This window comes from Macrobrachium nipponense, chromosome 1 (genome assembly GCF_015104395.2).
Source record: "Macrobrachium nipponense isolate FS-2020 chromosome 1, ASM1510439v2, whole genome shotgun sequence".
In the NCBI taxonomy this organism is placed as follows: domain Eukaryota; kingdom Metazoa; phylum Arthropoda; class Malacostraca; order Decapoda; family Palaemonidae; genus Macrobrachium; species Macrobrachium nipponense.
In genome coordinates this window covers 141,127,361-141,149,683 of record NC_087200.1, presented here as the reverse complement: position 1 = coordinate 141,149,683, position 22,323 = coordinate 141,127,361, and the positions used below count along the sequence as shown (strand labels likewise).

Below are 22,323 nucleotides of genomic sequence, written 5' to 3'. Positions count from 1 at the left end.
ATATATTAACAGAAAAATGACAATCCTAGGCCTACGATCGACACATGCTTCTGAAGCATCCAAACCAGTTTGTCCCAAAATACACGCTCTGTTGGCAGGAAGGGACAGTGTCCCACTTTCTCTGCCGTCTGCACTCTTACGCGCATACAAATTATTAATCAGAGGGGAGAATACAAATCCTGGCACCACTGACTATGTTTTTCTGTGCAGGTTACTTATGCGGCTTTACGAGTTGCACAATTTCATGTCGGAATATGTTATACTAATGGGTTGTTATTGTGCGCGGGTAGTGGGATGCGCACAATAATTGCAATAATGATAATTATGGATTAATTTCTAATATATATATATATATATATATATATATATATATAATATATATATATATATATATATATATAATACACGCACGTGTGTAAAAGTAATTTTCAGGAAATCCGTGAATTCACCAATTCACTTGATCCCTGAGGGGGCTAGTACTAAACACAGCGAACCAGTGATTCATCTACACTTTCGCCTTGTTTAGTCGTATATATGTATATATATATATATATATATATATATATATATATATATATATATATATATATATATATGTGTGTGTTGTGTGTGTGTGTGTGTGTGTGTGTGTGTGTGTGGTGTGTGTGTGTGTATAAACACGTGGAGAGAAAAAAACGCTCAGACAACAAAATCTGTAGATATCAATGGGAAAGCCAAAATGAGAACAATTTTTCAAAGATATTCGGTTACTTTTTTACTGCACCTATTGAAAAAAAAATTTTTTTTGTTGCCCCATTTCGTTTTCTCTGCATTTATCATCTCGAGTTCCCAGGATCCGCGGATTTCTCTCGTAAGCAACACACGAAGTTTATTAGGTTATGTTTCCATGTGACAGAACCTGGCATGGATAAAAGCAGAATTGTATGCGGTATAAAAGTACTGAATCACTTACAGTGTACCGTCATGTGCATGCTGATACACACTGTGTGTATGAGCATATGCTGTATCAGGATGTTGGCTACACAACAAACACGTACTAGTTGAACACTGTAAATGATCCAGTGCTATCAGATTAAATATCCTAATTCTATTTTTATCCAAGTCACTGAATCGTCAGTATTCCATCCACATCAAGTTCAGTGTTGCAAATAAGCATGAAAAAATAAAACGTTGTAGCTCACGAGCGAAATCCTCGTAATCTGGAACTTGACATGAAAAATGCACATAAAAAACGAAAATGGGACTAAAAAAAAAAGTGGGTTTTTTTCGACAAGTGCAATAAACAGTAACCGAATAACTTGGAAAAAATGTTCCCATTTCGGCTTTCCCTTTGATTTCTGTGGTCAGTGACAATTTATTTCCTCACTTCCACGACTCGGTTTTGGGATAGCACGTGCTCACCAGCGCCTTCTCTCTCTCTCTCTTTCGGTTAGTTAGATCACTGAGACACGCCTAGGAAACAGGTTTATGTTCATAACATTACCGCAGCGGTACTGTAAATGCCTACGCTATCGCATTCCTCTCAGCGAGAACTGCTATACGCTTTCTACTTACCTGCACTTTGATGTGGGATGGTATCCTGGTGGGGGGCGGCAGCCAGGCTGCAGGGACCGTGGCGGTGGGTGGTGGTGGCGGCGGCCTGCGTAGGTACGCTGAAGGAGTTTGCCACCTGACTAGACGTAACTCTTAACCATTCCCGCCTTCTGGGTCAGTGTGGTGGAAGGCAGTGCGCCGGGAAGTGGTTGTTCCAGGAGTCCGCGGAGAGAGTGAAGAGACCGTTAGCACGTCGAGTGCGAAACTCAATAATGATACTATGAAATGAAATACGTTGCGCTGATATTAGTGTGTTGTATTTTAGTTTGTGCTCAGTGTGCTCCACTTTGTTATTACGGGGCTTCAGAAAATGTGGTAGTGCGAACTTCTCTCAGGTAGTGTCAACAGAAAATGCCTAGGATTATTAAAGTATTATCGTGCAAGGTTAGTGTTGAACTATTATAGGAAACAGCCTACATTCTATTGAGTGCTGTTCTGTTCGGGAATGTGCATCACCGTCCGATTGTGAAGTGTTAACTCGTACTTTTTGTAATGAAAATTCTTGACAAAATAAGGTATATGCATTGCAACTTGAATGGCATTTCATATATTAACACATGACTTCCATATATTAACACATGTCTTCCATATATTAACACATGACTTCCGAATCTTGTGAAATTTGTTAAAAGTTTGAAACTGAAACTTCCGTTTGTTGTTCTATTCATTATCAGAAAACAATACACGTAATGATGAATTAGGCATTTAGAAGTTATATGCCCATTTTGTTTGTTGATAATCGAATGATTTCAACATGTCTGAAAATCAAAGCGAATAGTGTTGTAGAAGTATTTTACCTTTACGGGGGTTCGTCCTTAATTTATATTAGAAAATAAATATAGCTATTACTTTAATTTTCTGTGGGGCCACCCTTCTTACGGGAAACGGATTACTGGAAAAATAGACGTAGACATGTTTTCAATAGAAACATTTCGTTAACTGGGGCAGATAGTTGTAAAAATGCTCGGCTTATTAAAGTTTATTCGTTCGCAAATCAGTTAGTTAATCAGATAGATCATCGTCGAATTTGTCATATTTGGCTGTGTTTACAAAGAGCATGTGATATAGCAGGTTTGTACCACCTCTTCTTTCCTATATTTGCTCGCTTGGTAAAATTTTATTCCAAATGGAATACAATTATCTGTATTTTTAATAATGGATTTTATTACGGTGAAGGAGAGAATTCAACCACGCGACAAATAAGGTTAAAAGTTCAAGAGGTGAAAGTAAATAACAGAGGTAAGAAAATTTTCGTAACTACTTCACCTCACTTCCAGTAAGGAACCATTGTCTACTGTTAAATCCTTCCTGTAAGCGGAGTCGCGTTTGACGGTCTTGTTGAAGTATTACCTTAAAATAACAGTCTAAGTTCCTGTTCTGCCCTGAGGGAGCTGCGGTGGGTTGTCTAACCCCATTCTTCGAGAAACTCAACCAAACCCACACGTTGACTGTCTTGCGTCTACCTCTGGAATATTTAAGCAGGATAGTGAATTGTTTGTAGATTTGTCTCATTTTTAATATTAATTTTGGGTTGGTAATATACCTACTCATGCTGTTTTTATCATAATGGATTTACTCAAATTTGCGTACAGTTTCTGTTAGACTTTGAAGTAGACGTAGACGCACAAAAATGTTTGATTCACAAATTTAGAAACTTACATTCTTCCCAGATCGTAAAACAAGAAGTGTTCTAGATGAAATTTTACTAGATTTGGATGACTTGAATCATCGCCATCCAAAATACTTATTTTTTTAATTTTCTCAGAAATTTGGGGGCTATTTACGTTTTGTCCAAAAAAAAATTGTTCTAATAAATTGGATATTTACTATGAAGCAACAGTCTCTCTCTCTCTCTCTCTCTCTCTCTCTCTCTCTCTCTCTCTCTCTCTCTCTCTCTCTCTCTCTCTCTCTCTCATATTAATCTATGAAGTTCATGCCCCCATGTGTTATTAGGTCAATATACACTATATTATTTTAATATTTAAATAGCTTATAATTTGTCTCAACTTTAAATGGAGAGAGAAGAGGGATGAGTTGTGAAAAATTCTATTCTTGCTTTTCTTAATCTCTTATTTTTGGTATTGTAATTATCTATGAATTGGAGGACTCCGGCCTGGTACACAAATTATTTTGGCCTCGGGTTACAACCCCCGGTTACTTGTTATCATTGACAACTGCAGTTGAGAAGTTAATTCTTCAATAAAGCAGAGAAATCGCGAAATGTTTTATATGCCCTTTTATATGAAGTTAATTTCTAATTTAGAACACTGCTGGTGAAGAAATTCATACCCGAAAGACGGATATCAGCTGTTAGGGGCCCCTACGCTGAACGATTATATGAATGATTGCCTGTATCGTTCGCAAAAACATTGTAAATGCGCTTGTCTGATTGCAATAGTGGGCGGAGCTTCGTGTCTGAACGATGTCAGCGGGAATCTGTCACGACCAGGTTGCTGGCTTGCGACTATGTCTGTCATACACAGGTCGTTCAGTGTATGGGTTTGTCTGCCGATATATCGCTATTGCGCACGTCTCCTCTAGAGATGATGTCATGTCTTCCAGAGACAAAATCTGTTTAGGCTGACATCGGTGCGGAGATCGTTCATACTGTCCTGAATAGTGTGTGTTTGTCGATAACGACAATCGTTCAGACCATAGATCTATGGTTCAGACAATCGTTCTTTAAGAAATCACTTAAAGACCAGTCATTCTCTCTCTCTCTCTCTCTCTCTCTCTCTCTCTCTCTCTCTCTCTCTCTCTGGATAATAGAATTTCTCAGGCAGAAAAGAAGGCGATGGATGATGGCCTTGCCTTTATGAGACAACCAAGTCCTGAAACTCTGCACCAGTATCAACTATCGAGAGATGATCTAGTTGCTCTACAGCAATGTGTACAAACAGAATCCTGGCACAAATTAACAGACAGCATCAACCATCAAACAAGCATCGGTTCCATGTGGCACCTCATCAACAGGATTGTGAAGAAGAAACCCCCAAGTGTCCTCCACCACAGCCCTGCTCAGTATGCACAGGACCTTATTGATGAGTGGTCAGCACAGTCACGAACCATCAACCTTCCAGCTCATATACAAGACTCTCTCTCTTCACAAAAAAACCATCGTGCCTTTCGTCTCAGTTCTGCCTTACTAAGCAGTGATGAAGAGGACGATGTACCCATAACTAAGGGAGAGCTACGACGTGCCTTAGCAAGGAGTAAGAAGTCAGCTCCTTTGCAGTCCTTTGCACACTCATTAAAATACCTGGCATCCCTCTCCTCCGGATCTACAACCTCTGCCTCTGCCTGGGATATGTGTGCCCCTAGCATGGACTCATAGTACAATTGTACCCGTTCCCAAGCCTGGCACTGACAAATTTCGTCCTATCTCCCTCACCTCCTGTTTCTGCAAAGTATTTGAACGTATTCTCCTCTCACGCCTTATGTTCCGGCCGCAAGATAAGCTTTCGTCTAGAAAATACGGCTTCCTACCCCAACGAGGAACACATCATTGTCTCATGGAGCTCTACACTCGTCTCTCCCCAACCAGTGTTGTAGCCTTCATTGATTTGAAAAGTGCATTTGATGTTGCAAATAGAGAATTATTTTAGACCAGCTTATTGATATTGGAATCAAGGGAAACCTTTTGAGGTGGATACGTGGATATCTTCGAAGTCTCTCGTGTGCTGTTTAAGGGAGCATTGAGCACTGCAAAGGAACTTGAACTTGGTACTCCACAAGGGGGAGTACTTAGTCCATTTTATTTAATATCCTCCTACATCGCCTTCTTTCCTTACTTCCTGATACTGATAACACAACCATCACTTGCTACGCAGACGGTATTTGCATTCATTCAACCTCCCCGGATCACTTGCAACGCTTCCTTTCTTCCTTCTACGAATCAGCATCCTCCTGTGGTCTTATCATCTCCCCAGGAAAAAGTAGAATCTTCTCCCCAAGGCCAGCAAGGAATCTACCAGAATTTACTGTGGGGAACAATGTTGTACCTTTGTGCACACTATATATTTATTTGGGAGCGCCAGTGCGAATTACACCATCCATTCCAGCAAGACAGAGAGTACATCCCATTGTTCAAGATCTGCTGGCCCGGTTACAGCGACGCCTGACTCCTCTCAAGTGGCTTACTAATTATTCTGCAGGAGTATCTATCCCAGTTGCCAGAACCATATATATTGCTTTCATCCGCTCAGTGATAGATTATCTTTCCCCTGCACTATGTCAACTCTCCAGATCAACTCTACAGCCGCTTGAAAAATTCCAGAACCAAGCAATAAGATTCATTCTAGGTTGTCCAGCATCCACTAGAATTGTAAACATGCAACATGAACTCCGTCTCCCTCCACTCGTTGAGCGAATATACTCCAATGTCACCTACTTCAGTATCAAATGCCTGTATTACCCTCACCTGTCTCCTCACTATTCAAACATCATCAGAACTTCTCTCGATCTAGATGCACCTCGTCCACAACTATGCCAGGGGGGACGTACACTAGTTAGTACTGTCTGTTCAAGCATTCGGGGGCTTGACATCAACATCGTGGCAGAGAACATGGATCATGGCCTTGCACCCTGGCAGACTCCTGTGCCAGCAATCTCTTACACTCCAGTCTCTAAGACTGACTTGCCTCAACTCAACAACAACGTGCATGAAGACCATCGACAGACTATCCGCATTCCCTCAGTGTAGCCCATCACCTCTACACAGACGGCTCCCTACAGCAGGATGGCAGTGCTGGATGTGCTGTTTTCTCCCCCACTTTGGAACCCCCGCCAGAGGGCTGGACAGGCCGTCGCCTCCCAAAGTCATCAAGCTCCACGTATTGTGAACTTCATGGACTTCTAGATGCAGTTATTTTAATCACACGGACCAGAAACAACGGCTTGATCATCTGCGACTCGCAACCAGCACTCCAAGCCCTTTCATCACATAAGCCAGCATACCAGCCCCTGGTTACACAAATACATAGGTAACTAGACATGGCCAACATGAGCTCACTGGTAGTGCACTTCCTATGGATTCCCTCTCACGTGGGTCTTCTGGCTAACAACACCGTTGACCATCTCGCAAAGGCTGCCTGTCAGCTGGATCCTCCACATGCTGATGCTCCCAGTCCATCTCTCCTGTGCTGCAGAAAAATGGTGCGCCAAGCTGCTCGCTCACCTACTCATCATCGTAGTAATGCCGAGAGGGCCACCAGTGTATCAATACAGCATTATGATCACATCTTTCCTCACCAACACAAGTATCGCCGCAGTGGACTCATGGTTCGTCAAAATAACGTGGTTTGTGCGTGTCTTCGGCTGGGTTGGCGACCAGTTTGGCAGGTGGCTGAGCAAGATGGAGTTCCTCACTCTCCTCCTGTAGGTTATGTGACGCACCCAACGCCAACACCCTGGAACACTATTGCCTGGAATGTCCACTTGTTAGTGACATATTACTCCAAAGACTCACAGTAGTTGATATGTGGTAAACAAAAAATTATGGACACGGATTAATAAATTTGGCCGAGGATGGATCCTTCATGCGCCATCCTCACTTTGGTGGATATTGAATAATCAGCTGTTTTGTAATACTAATTAAAGATAGGTACAACCTACCTACGAAATCAAACTAAATTTAATTTGTATTCCATATGAATTCATCTGTATAACCTTTAATATATAGAAATGAGCAATATTATTTTTAATATGTACTAAATATCTGTCTATACTTTATTTTGTATTCCTTTTTATAACCTTCATTATGCGCTGTAGATGTAAACAATACTGTTTAATATGTACTTAAATGTCTGTATATACTTTATTTTTTTATTCTTTACGCATAACTTAATTAAAATGTAGATGTAAACAATATTACTGTATTACCATGTACTCAAATGTCTGACGCCAATGGGCGCAATAAATAGATTAATACAAACAAAATCTCTCTCTCTCTCTCTCTCTCTCTCTCTCTCTCTCTCTCTCTCTCTCTCTCTCCGGGGGAATTCAAAGCTCACATGGTTTTTTGATGTCGTAGTCTTATTTAGATTAATGCAAATATCATTGATGTTATGATGATCATTCATTTTATGAGTGTACGTACTCTTAATTACAAAGCTCATGTTGATGATTATTATTGTTGTTATTTTTGTTAATCACAAGAAAATTAACAGAAATATTTTCATCAAAATAAAGTAAATTGTATAAGAGCGCTTGTACTAATCAGAGCAGCGTATGCTTTCGATCGCTGACTGCCTAGATTTTAAATGAATTACGATAGAAACTAGTTTCGAAATTAGAGGTTAGTTTTTTCCCTTTACATTCGCCTTCTCCTCTTACTAGATTGACACCAGAGTATGTTAACTTTCTTGTTCTCAGTTAGTCCTTTTGGAATGAGATTGCTAGGCTGTGGCTCACCACCGTTGACGAACCCCTTGAAATCTATTTATTTCCAGAAACGTTCCACATCTTTCGTGGGATCGGTTTCGGTTCTTTCACGGGTAGGACGACGTAATTATTATTGTAATTGTTTTCTTTTTATAGTACGATCTTATGCCACAAAGCTTAGTTGCTTTGCCGTAAAAATGGCATTTTCTTTATTATTATTATTATTATTATTATTACTTATTATTATTATTATTATTATTATTATTATTTATGAAATTAATATAGCTATGCCATAACCGGTTAACTGAACTAATCGGTCTGCAAAAAAAAAAAAAAAGAGATCACTTCTGCTCTTCAATTACAATGCAACCAAATATATCGCAGCCCTGGAAATTCGTACCTTACTTCCTCAGCTCTCTCTCTCTCTCTCTCTCTCTCTCTCTCTCTCTCTCTCTCTCTCTCTCTCTCTGTGTGTGTGTGTGAGAAGGAAAGGTCAAACAGCTATGGGAAGTACCCGTCCCAGGCGGGTCTCCTCCCAGAAAGGGCATCCGGAGAAAGTGCGATGAAGTGAGAGTGAAAAAATCGTCAAACAAGAAAGCCTCTTTATAATTGTGGCCTTTTGTCGGTTCTTGGCTTTTTTGTGAGTGTTTTAAACAGATATATAGATAACTAAATAAAGGTAGGAAGTACACGTAAGAGATGGCCATGGAGAGAGTGAGATGAAAGGATGTGTAAGAGAGATAGAGTGACGGAGGAAGAGGGAGAGATTGCCTACTATGTCAGACAGCTGTAGAGGAAATGTTCGAGAGACAAGGGTGAGAGAGAAAGTTTGTAGATGTTATAAACTGAGAGAGAGCGTAGATGCCCCTCCTTGCAGATATCCTTCCTTCCTCAGTCAGCCACTACATACCAGTTATGTAGGTTACATTCAACTTGCTCTCTCTCTCTCTCTCTCTCTCTCTCTCTCTCTCTCTCTCTCTCTCTCTCTCTCTGTAAAGACATAATGCATCTAACCTGGAATTCTTGGCACAGGGGCGGGGAACATGCAAGAATAAATATTTTGGGAAAGTAAGTAGCTCCTTCACTTTCTCTCCTTGATATTCTTCGCCCGATCTTGCTCTATTTATTTTAGTGTTAGTCGACTCAGCTTCTGTCATTAAATCATGTTTCTTTTTAAGAATTCAGGTTGGGCACAATGGGCAATTCGTATGCACAGGCAAAAGAGAGTTGTTCAAGGATATACAAATATATTATATATACAAATATATATATAATATATATGCATATTTGGATAGGACATACGTATATATATATATATATATATATATATATATATATATATATATATATATAACTAATGTCTATCCATATGTACATTATTATGTATTTGTATCTGTACATGCATACGCGCGCGCGCGCGCGAACACACACACACACACACACACACATATATATATATATATATATATATATATATATATATATATATATATATATATATATATATTCATGGACATGACCCTGACGTCTTTTCCCTCTTGACTTGGAAACCCTTGGAGGTTGTTAACCTTCTGGTTCTCAGGAAGTCCCATACCCTTTTCCACCCTGACTTCATTCTACCACGTTGGACTAACTACCAGGTACAAACCACTGCTTTTATCAAAACGGTGCAATAGATTTTTCAGTCATACATATATATATATATATATATATATATATATATATACTATATATATATACTATATATATATACTATATATATATATATATATATATATATATATATATATATATATATATATATATGTACATAAATACTCGCCGGCTAGTGACGGGCAACCGTAGGCATCATGGTTTAAACCGTAATATCATCATTATTTTGCATCGTAGATGAAAAGTAAGAGCATATTTGGAATCCTCGTGAAACAAAAAATTCTATCAGAAAAATGCTTACTTTTTTCTTTACAAATATTAATAAAGAAGTTAGCATGGCCAGATATCCGGATCAAAACTGCACCGGGCTATAAAACCATCCCCTATAAAGTTTGCATATATAGTTCGACTTTGGTTCAATTGGGTCCATTAGTTTCGCCGTCAATAGCGTACATAATAGTCCCACCGTCAGCTTCATTTATAAAGATATATATATATATATATATATATATATATATATAGATATATATATATATATATATATGTGTGTCTTATACACACACACACACATATATATATATTTAGCCAAGGGTCACAGGAACGATAAAAGAAAGACTACCGAGCGCTTTCGTGTTATTTCAACACATTTTCGAAAATATGTTGAAATAACACGAAAGCGCTCGGTACTCTTTCTTTTATTTTTCTTGCGGCCTTGGGTAAATATATTGTCGCGCGCTATTTAATGGCATATATATTTACGTATATTGTATTTATAAAACATGAAACGTAAAATATAATTCAAGGAAAACAAGTGCAAGAAGAGATCTTTAAAGCTTGCCAATATCAGTCTCATTTTACATTTACATAAGAATGTCTCGATCTAGGTATAGAAACCTTTAGATGCGCACTAGGTGTCAGTTTTGGGTCAGGTATGAGAAGACCTCCCATTTTCTAGACTGGTCTCGATAGGGTAGGTTCTTCTATGGGAATGCCCCTACAGTCAGCCACTTAACGGTCCTCCCCCTAATTTTCACTTTCTCTCTGCCAAAACTCGTATACGAGCAGGTTCCTGTACTACTTCATTTCAACCTGTTACACAGGATTGGCGTTTGCTTTATCATGGTAAATTCCGCCTTTGGCAAGACTATGGACAGAGTTTATTGCATCATTCAAGCCTGAACACAGCGAAGTATTTAGAACCTTGCAACATGGATTGTAGGTTTTTGTATAATGGTAAATACGCGAAAAATATGTACAGTATATTCTTGCATCGTTTCACTCTTTTGAATCCACCTAAGTATTGCGAACTTACCGTGTTACACTGAATGTTTAGGTTTTAACTGTAATAAATCCTATATTCAGCCGGAAATGTATACAGTATATTTTGCATCATATCGCTCATATGAATCCAACACAGTATTGAACCTTACTACATTGAATATAGGTTTTTATTCATTTAGCGTTAGATAGTTTGCTCGTATAGCTTTATCATATGAACCTTGGAGAAGTAAAACATTAAGATTTATGACGTCTAAGCCATTCTATATACCGTTATAAAATGGAAGTCATTTGAATGCTGAAAACTTCAGCGGCAAAAACTTGGATAGCGTCCAATAAGAAAGAAAGAAAGTAGAAGAAACCTATTTAAAATTCCCACAGAGGTTATTATCTGCCATATGAATCTCAAGACTGTCTAACAAAATCAAGTGTTGATTCTGAAAATAAATTTTAAGTCACAGGTCCTTAAATAGCTAGTGTTATTCAACCAAACGAATAATATTCTCTAAAATAAAAAATATTAACACAATGTTAATGACAGAGCATTGTCATTTTCGGACACATCTGCTACAGACAGACTTCAAATTAGCAGTGTGCGGTCATATTAAAATCAAAGCACGCCTTGCAGTAGGGAAGAATTATATATCTAGTGGCTCGTTTCCATCTAACGCTTGCTAATGTGCTTCTTCTAAATGCGGCTCTGATTGTCGAATTCTAGCATAAATATTCTTATCGAATAGAAACAGAACTGTCAGATCTAGATATATGCTGTCTAGACTTTTGTCGAGCAGAGATGTGTCCTCAATATCAATGACAATTACCACGAAGCTCGACAATGTGTGTGAAACCGCTATTGTTGAACAAGTTTTCTGGAAATTGAGTCCATCCCCGCTTCAGCAGTTAAATGAGGAATGTGGCTTTGAAAGTTTTTTTACAGCCAATCCTCCTAAGAAAGACGGTTTAAGTTAAAATCATATTAATGAAGCTAGGTCGTCTTGACTAGAAAGCACCTCAACTGTCCTTCTGCTCCCGGGAATGAACAAGACTTTCGAATTTTAAAATCTATACTTATTATATTGAAGAAGCTATCCATGAATTTAGATGGCGGTTTACTCCCTACGTGCGTGTTATTTTTCACATAAATAAGTTTTTCTACATTTGATGACCTTATTCGATTGTGATGGTCTCCATTTGTTCATTATCAAATACTATTCCGAAATGTAGACTGATATATTCTGTATTCCATAGGAGATTACGCAGGTTGTCTCTCCATTCGACATCGTTTTTTATATTTCCTGTAAAATCGTATATTGCTATTATCAGCTGAAAAAAGTAGACATACATTGACATTTTCTTCGAAAGGGTTTATCGATGATTGAACAAATAAAGTATATAGGTTATGGATGTAGCAATGGCTGTTGTAATATTTCTTCTCTCGAGCTGTACCTTATATAGGAAGCAGTCTAATGAAGAGTTGCATTTCACAAGCACAACGCACATATATATATATATATATATATATATATATATATATATATATATATATAGATATATATATATAGATATACCCATATATATATATATATATATATGTGTGTGTGTGTGTGTGTGTGTATATACACATATATAAGGTATAGTTCGAGAGAAAATAGATAAAATTAGCCATTACCACATTCACAGGCTACTTAATTGTTCAGTCATGGATGAACCCTTTCGAAGAAAATGTCAGCATGTCTGTTTGCCTTCAGTTGATAATACCAGTTTACGATTTTACGGAAGATAAGCTAAACCGTCTCCTATAAAGCGAGAACATACTCAGTCTCCTAAAGTATTTGATAATAAACAGTTAGAGAGCACCATAATCGATTAAGAATATTTAATGTAGAAGAAATTATTTATAAAGAAAACACAAAGGGAATAAACTGCCATCAAATTCACCGATTGCTTTTTCAATATGATAGATGAAGATGAAAATTCGAAATTCTTGGTCACCTACTCCCGGAAGTAGGACATCTGAGATACTTTCTATTCAAGGCAATGTTACAAGTAATACGACGGTCTAGCCATTTAATAAATTTTCTAACAATAACCGTCTCTATTAGCAGGAAGTGGCTATTGATAAAAAGAAAAGAAAAAAAAATTAAAAAGCTCACATCCACTTTAACTGCAGAATCGTGGCTGAGCCCGCGATGTGGGAAACACATTATATATATATATATATTATATATAATATATATATATATATATATATATATATATATATATATATACACGTGTGTTTATGTACGCGCTTTTGGGTGCATAGGGAGTAAATGCACTTTTTTATTGCAATGAATATACACCTCATTTTCTGCATGATTGTCGTTTAGCAAAGGCGGATATAAGTCTTATGCAGAGCTTTGCAACTATAACTTTCACGAACGTTGCAAACTTATGAAAATTGTTTTCGTATTAAGATTCTCGTTTATCCTTTTCTCAGTTAGATTTTACGCTAATAAAGCTCTCATTTTAGATTGCAGTATGAGTTTAAAGCGAGTTAGACTAAGAAAAAAGCAGTTTTGCGTCGGTTTTGTGTAGTGCTGAAAATGATAATTTTAAAGTGCGCTCCTTCTCTTCTTATCGCTACAAATACTACGTCATTGTAGGAGATCCTTGCAAACAGAGCTAAACTATGCTGCAAATTCGCCGACGTCACGATCATAGCCAAAATCACATAAGACTCGTGCGTAAGATGCCGTCCTCTCGGCGACTACTGTCTTTTTTTTTTTTTTTTTTTCATAGAACGTTTCACTTGGTCTTAAAGGAGGGATTGATTAAAAAACCAACCAGTTATTCAGTTCTAGTATCTCTCTCTCTCTCTCTCGTTTTCCCTAATGTTACTATTCTTAGTCCTATTTTATTATTGTGTGTTCCTTTTGCTAAAGATTTAGTATATTTTTCAACATCCGAAAATTAATTTTGGCTGCTCTGTATTTCTTCAGAACACGCTCTTAGACATACATACATATATATACATATATTTATATAGTGTAGATATATATATATATATATATATATATATATATATATATATATATATATATATATACCACAACACAGGCCAGACGTACAGGGCGTTTATTCACATGATAAAGAAGATCAAGGGCAGGAAGACGAAGAGATTCACATTATCCTTTAATCCTACATTTTGTGACAACATCGCCACATCTTCAGGGATTTTTCTATATAAAATAAAGTATAAAATGTTAACATAAAATAAGAGCTGATCAGCTCTTATTTTATGTTAACATTTATACTTTATTTTGTAGAAAATCCCTGAAGATGTGGCGATGTTGTCACGAAACGTAGGATTAAAGGATAATGTGAATCTCTTCGTCTTCCGCCCTTGATCTTCTTATCATATAGATATATTATATATATTATATATATATATATATAATATATATATATATATACTATATATATATATATAATCATGAGCCTTTTCTTCTGAGAATGGAGCCTTGTAGAAGAAACTACCTTTCCACATTTTTCCATGGCTGCAATCCACCGCAGTTGACTAAGTTCCAGGTACACGATTTCTCTGTTTAGGTCTGTCACAATTGTGATTTAACGGAATGTCTAAATTATTCCGTGATCAGGTGGCCGGTAAAGCAAGAACAGAAAATATCTTTATTGTGTATTTATTTATTCGTGTGGAAACTCTCATGAAGGCCAGAAGGATGACCAATTAGAAACATCCACAAAGATCAAAATTTGAAAAGGAATATTGCTGGGAGAAATAGTGTGGAGTTTATTCTTCCCAGTAACAATAATTCTCTTGTTTGTTCATTCCCGTAGGGGGGATTAGTGCCGTCAGGGTGCACTGTAGGCATTACTAAAGATTCTTTGCAGCATCCCTTCGGCCCCTAGCTGCAACCCCTTTCATTCTTATTACTGTACTTCCATTCGTATTATCTTTCATCTTGCTATCCAACCTCTCCTAACAATTATTTCATAGCGCAACTGCGAGGTTCTCCTGTTACACCTTTCAAGCCTACCTGCTTTCAGTTTCCTTTCCAGGGCTGAATGACCTCTCAGGTCCTAGCGCTTGGCCTTTGGCCTCAACTCTATATTCCTTGTTTGGTAATAAGAGTGGTATTGAATATGCCGGAAAAGGAATCGGAAGTGATTTCTGAAGCTTAGAAGAGAATTCTCTTTTTGAACTTTTCAGTTTTAGTCGAATTTATTAGTGGTGTTAATAAATATATCAAAAGTGGATGGATTAAGTGAACACATTCCTAAATTCCAGAGACATTTCGATTTTCTCTCTCCATATTAAGCGATCTAATCTCTCTCTCTCTCTCTCTCTCTCTCTCTCTCGATAGAGAAGATGTTGATTACTCATCTCACCCGTTTCATTTTCGATGCAAAGTGATTTTTTAAGAATACCTTGATGTTCAACAGTTATGCCCGACACAAATAAGGTATATTTGCTATTTATAAAACCTACCAAAGTGAAAATAGTCTGGTCCTCTTCTTACGACTTTCTAAGTGCTACAAAAACTGGATTCTGGTTGGGGCCGAGCTTTCCTGTTGTTGGGTTGCAAGCGGCAAGGAAGGCCATAGTTCTACTTGTTAATTTGCCTGAGGGAGACAATAGCATTAGCTATTCGAGATTGGGGCCGCAGCTTAAATGGCAATGTATTGTGACTTGCCATTAAGAAGAATGTAATATAGCAAACTATTATTATTGTAAGAATATACCATTGAGCATAATTGAGGAGCACGAAAATGATGAGATTTGGCAAATATCTCTCCCATATGTAAGGGTCCATTTCTATGGTACGTTTAGTATCCGTTTATTATTATTGGGGGGGGGATTTTTTTTTTTCGGGGGGGGGGGGGGGACTCTCTATCGCGAGAGTATATATAATGTTCTAAGAGGTCCACTCTTAGAAAATTAGTATCATTGTTATTATTATTAGTATTATCGCCTAAAATTTCTGTAAGCCCGCTTGTGGGTGTAAATATGGCATAACTGTAACCCTGGCTTCACTCACCTTTTGATAAATGGTAGAATATGTTGCCGAAACGTTAAAGAATAAATGAACTTTGGACAGCTGTTATGTAATTTAACTGCTTTTACATAGAAACTCATTCGAGAGACTGAAGAACTGCAATCCAAACTCAACGGCATGGCACAGATGGCCATTCTGTTCCGAGATAGTATTATTATAATATTATTGTTGTTGTTGTTGTTGTTGTTGCTATTCATAAAAAACTCACCTTATTATGAGTCACTAATTTGGTGAAGATATCTACAGTGGTGTAATATAATATATATATAGATATATATATATATAGATATATATATATATATATATATATATATAAATATATATATATATATATATATATATATATATATATATATATATATATATATATATATATATATATATAAACGGGAGCTTTCGAGAGAACCTCCTGGTTCTCGGAAGCTCACGTTTGTATATATATTTCTAATATATATTTATATTTACGACCACTGGATTTCCTCAACATTATTATTATTATTATTATTATTATTATTAATTTGATTACGATTGTGCATGATTAAAAAGCCAGAAAAGAAACCTGATACTAAAGCTATTCAGGGAAAGCTAGTAGTACCTACTTCGTCACGGTGACGAATTTCACCTCACTATGTTGCAGACAAAGTCATCTATAATCGTAGGGCCTTTCAATTCCCTAGCTTAGGTTTTATATCTCAATTCATCTTGAGAATGAAAACCTTTGTTACACTAAAGACATTGCTCCAGCATCACGTTTCTTGTTATATCAGCTATTACAATTATCCAAGACAAGGACCATTTTTCCTAATACTGTCCGGAAGGAGTTTTGCCATCACAAAGAGAAAAATCAGTTCACATCAGACATCGATGGAGACGACTCATTGACAACGGCGACCCCATTTAAAAATGGGCTAAAGCTGGAAAGAAGGAGATTAGAATTATATTATCTATGAATGTTGTAGTCTGTTAAGTATAGCAGGAAACTTAAAGAATGCTGAATTATTATTTTTCTTTTTCCACGTGTTTAGGGTGAAATTGCCATTACCGATAACTTATAAGAGCAATTTTCTTTTAAAATCTTTGTTCCAGGCCGCTGAAAAAATTATGATAGGTGTAGTTAGCTTAGATGTGCTGCGAGTCAGTTGATTTCTTATGTTGTCGTTTTGAGTGGTTCTCATACTATTTATTTATCTAATAAAAATTAGAAGTTTATATATATGTGTATATATATATATATATATATATATATATATATATATGTATATGTGTGTGTGTGTGTATGTAAGCATGTTCGTCTTTATGACTTTTATATAGTTATATGCATATTTTTCTTAATATTTACACATTTCATTTGCAAGACGTCGTTCTGCATGAAATGGGGGTTATACGCGAAACCAGATCAGCCGAACGAAGCTGTGCTCACCAACCCTTTCATTTAATTAACATTATGAGCTTTGCTTAACATAAGAAGAGGCAAACGTAAGTGTGTGTGTGTATCTACCGTTTTGTCAGTCGAGTCGTGTATAGAGTCACTTTTGTCTATTTTTGTAAATGTAATTTCTGTACTTTTTTTAAGGTTTTGTTTAGCTCTTGAGCGTCTGCTTGCGAGAGGAAGTGAGGTGAGAAGCGTTTTCCTGTTGGAGGAAGCATACTGGAGATGATAGCAGTAATAAGGAATAATAGTGCATAATGACAGCACTAGGAATAGTATGAGACGCGACATAATAATCATAATAATAATGAAAGTCCTGGTAAAAAAAGAAGCTTTGTACAGAGAAGTGTTATAGTGAACGAAAATATATTGTACCTTCCTTCTCTAGTAGTGCACGTTTAATTGTGAGTACGAAACATCTTGGCCTGTGTTGCAAGAATATGCACGGTAAATATTCTTTGGAGAGTCATTTCATCCCACTCCTGAGGGCAACGAGGTATTTTCCAAACTTGAAAAAATCTATAAAATCATCGGAGCTGATTCAGCATTTATATTCAGTAAGAATTGTTTAGGAGGGTCTACATCCCAGACAATAATAACGATAATGACTGTACATTCACAAAGCCAGTGAAACCTTCAATTTTACCACGACAATTCTTAGATGTGCAATGAAGACAGCATAAACCGGACCTCCCCATTTTTACAACCAGATCCCCTGACCGTTACACAATTGATGCAGTAAGAGAGAAGGAGTTGGGTGATTTTGCATTTTGCGTCCGGAGTGTTTTAAACTTATACTCTGTCAAGGAAACGGTAAAGTCACGGTCACGGAAAAGAAACGGAGTTAAGAAGGGTTTTAAGAGGGATGTAGTCTGAACAATGGAGAAAGCGGTGAGAATATGTGGGCGAGGATTTGCATTGTGATTAGGTGATATTTTGCAGCTTAATACTTTGTCTAGGAGGGAAAGCAAAGGAGATTAAAAACAAGAATTTTGATATGGTATTATTCTTAGTAAACATAACTGAGAACTTTATATACATACACACACACACACGCACAAATGCACGAGACTTGTCAACGACCAAAAAGTTACCATCTGATACCATTCTCTTCCCTTCCCATAACAAACGTTATATATATATATATATATATATATATATATATATATATATATATATATATATATATATATATATATATATATATGTGTGTGTGTGTATATACACTTTATATATACGTGTATGCGTCTGAATGAACTAATTTTTCTTTTAAAACTAGCTAGGAAGCGATCGCATCGGTATTTTCTTTTGGTTTAATATAACGTTATAATCGAGCTGAGATATATAGGTCACTGGAATGGAAACTTAAAATAAAAAATTAAAAAGATAAGTAAAAATTTGCTTGGTCACTTTAAAAAGCGGAAACGTAAAATTCTTTTCACGCTTTCCCGGAAAATTGAATTCTGTTCAGATTCGTTCTTTGTGCTGCTAGGTACTGAGCGGTTACATTGATCAGTAAGTACCGTTTATTGTATTTTAATCTCTCTCTCTCTCTCTCTCTCTCTCTCTCTCTCTCTCTCTCTCTCTCTCTCTCTCATGATGTCTTCCTCTATGCTTTGGTCGTGTTGCCCCAATATCCGTATGCAATAATGAAAGCTCTTGGTTGGAGAATGGTAGCCTATCAGATGGGATTTAAACTTCAATTATGTATATCCTCCAGAAATTTCCTTAATATGTGATGAATTGTTGCAAGATGAAAGATATGATCACACGTTGCAATTTAGTTTATTTGTCATTGAACCAGTAGTTGCAGAGGACTTTACATGAAAGAAATCACATTTTTATAATTTACAATTTCCCGAGTCTCTTTCCCCATTTTACAAACAAGAAAACTCGTTAAGATGGAATGATTTTTTTAATATTGTAGATCTGTTGTTTTCATATTTTTTCAAAGTAGTTTGATTTTCATGACATGATATAGAAATTCATTAGATCTAATGGTTACCTTTATTATTATTATTATTCAGATGATCCTTATTCATATAGAACAAGCCAACAGGGGGCCATTAGCTTAAAACTTTGGCTTTCAAATAATATGGTGTTCATTTGAAAGAAGTAACACAAGGTAATAGGAAATACATAAGAAAAAATAAATCAACAAATTAATATACTATTAATAGATAAAAATGTAAGAAATTGATAACATAATTGTGAGGACTTACTCAGTACGCAACCTGTTGAGTGGTCCTCTAGATATAAACGTTATACATAATATAATGAACGTGCAAGTTGCATTTATGTTCACATTCACCATTAAAACAAGACACAGATGCTGTTCTTGACTCCGTTGGTTTCAATTTGGCATTCAGAATCTTGTTTTAAAAAGTGATTAGAAAACCTTCGACTTGGACAAGTATTGACTCGACATGACTTAGCGGTTTTCCAGACACCTACCTACACGCCGGTTTCTTGGCATTTGTTTGTCTTGGCCCTTGATCGACATGCCCTCATTGCTTCTTTGGTACATACACGTATACTCAGCCACAGACTCAGTCTCATTGTAATAATTTGTATGTGTACCGTATATGTTAATACATATGTATATATATATATATATATATATATATATATATATATATATATATAATATAGGTTATATGTGTGTTGTGTTTGTATGTTCTATGTATATGTTGAGTCAAAACGCGTGATGACATTATAAAGCAAAACATCCCTAATAAAAAATAAAAGATCTCCTGAGCCTGCGTGCATTTAAATATAGCACAAGCATTTTCAAGGGAGTAACGGGGAAAGTCACTTGAAACAGAGCAAGGTGATGTGATGCAAATCAGATGAAAACAAAAGCACAGCAATATTGAAGTCATTCTAAAGATCAGTTCATTTATTATCCCGCCGCAACGCTGATTCTTCGACATTTATTATGAGAGTTTGTGAACGCAGACGGAATAGCAATATCATACTTTGAACATTCTTCTTTTAGCAGCACTATTCGCTTGGGGGAATAGTTCCGTCAGTGCACTGTAGGCATTAATTAAGGTTCTTTGCAGCTCCCGGCCGTTTCATTCGTTTAGCGGTACCTCCTTTCATACTTCCTCCATCTTACTTTTCACCTTCAGCTAATAATTGTTTCCTCTCGTCTTCCCCTTCAGCGATGGATGACTCCATTGGTCCCAGCGCTTGACCTTAATTTTATATTCCATTCCATTCTTTTAGCACCAAAAGAAAAGATATTAAAAAAAAGACATTTATGCCAAGAAACTATTCTTAGCGAATCATAATGAGCGTGCGACTAAGATTGATGAAATTTGAAGTTTGATATACTCCTTAAGATGCTGTAGCTGAAGCCGCACGAATCATTAGTGCAGATAAAAGGATTTTTTAAGCATCCTCTTTTGGCAAGGGAATCAAGCCACGAATGCGCGAGGCATTTTCCTGCGACATATCTTTCTTTGATTAAGAAAAAGATGTAAAACTAGTTTTTTGTGAAAGTTTTCAAAGCGGGCCAAAAATAAAGAAGCTGCCATGAATGACCACCGTCCGAGGAGATTACTGCGCAAGGAATAATTTTATAACCACTCCAAAATCCTTATTACTGCCATCTCTCTCTCTCTCTCTCTCTCTCTCTCTCTCTCTTAGGTTTCTTTGTGCGGCGGTAAAATCTGCTCCTAATGATATCGCGTGTTTCCTGGAAAATCATTATACCTGTGTAGACTTAGTCAATAAATTAATAATGCTTGATAGTCGACTGCTGTGGTCCTCTCTCTCTCTCTCTCTCTCTCTCTCTCTCTCTCTCTCTCTCTCCATAAATTAGTATCTCCATGCCTCCTAAAACAATAGGGAAATTGCAGTCTGTCATTCAAACCTTTCTGGTGTTGCGTACAAAAAAAAAAAAAAAAAAATGACCTTCAGGCAACTTAACTTGACATAGGCTTTTGGCTCGGATGAACCGCTCCTTTGGACTCGAAGCTTCAGATACAACTCGCATATGAGTATATATGAAATGCTTGTTTCAGTTACATAATTATTAAGATAAGTTAGCTATATTCAGAGCAGTGGCTAGAACTGTATTACGTGTATCATACATAAAATTCTGTACGTAGTTACATCTTATCTCGCTACAAACTTTGGTCATGAAAATATCACTCGGAAGGAAATTCAGCCCTTTTGTAAGATTATGCGTTTTGCCAAATTCGAAATGATATTTTTATTTCTGGCTTTCTGGGAAAGTTAATAATAGTATTAACAATGTGTTATAGACCTCGAGTGTAAATTTACCCAAAGAATAATCGTTTTCCTTTAGCTACATGCATTAACTTACATTCTGAGTAATTACATTTATATTTGAATATAATTAGCTTTGAAGTATTTTTTGAAAATTCTAGAACTCGCTCCGACCTCACGATACTTGAAGTGCCTGACACGGGAGACTTTTCTATAGGATGTTGCCTGTTTCGCCTTTTATCCATCTAGGAACCCATTATATTTCTTGAGCATTTTTCTAGGTGGAAGGTATGACGTCACCGTAATGCCACATATGGTGCTGATTCCCTTTTTGATAAGTCTTTTCCAACCTGAAAACTTCCAACACTAGTTATTATTTTTCATGTCATTCTTACTGAGGTCAACTGTTGAATTTTTTCTTAATCTTCAAAAAGCATATAATGAGATAATATATATATACGTATACATACATATATATATATATATATATATATATATATATATATATATACTATATATATATATATATCACATATATATATATATATACTATAAGCATATTTTCTTTCTTATTCAATTTCTATTGAAGTCGTTGGCATTGTTCGCAGAAACTACCTCCTTATCAAGATTTTGAGAAGCTTGCCAAGTAGAGAAAAAGAAGAAATATAGGCTGATTCAAGGACTCGATAA

General features: G+C 36.5%; 1 protein-coding gene and 1 pseudogene across 3 annotated transcripts in view; both read left to right on the top strand.

Moving 5' to 3' along the window:
- Positions 1-1,712: 1,712 nt before the first annotated feature.
- Positions 1,713-22,323, top strand: part of LOC135219693 (uncharacterized) — a 38,114-nt gene continuing 17,503 nt past the window's right edge. Inside the window, exon 1 of one of the 3 annotated variants that reach the window (XM_064256668.1) lies at positions 1,713-1,928. The gene's annotated coding sequence lies outside the window, so the exon portion shown is untranslated. Of the gene's footprint in view, positions 2,109-22,323 lie in introns of all 3 variants that reach the window. The other 2 variants (XM_064256666.1, XM_064256667.1) reach the window with 2 other exon arrangements.
- LOC135218954 (uncharacterized) lies at positions 5,106-6,733 on the top strand (annotated as a pseudogene).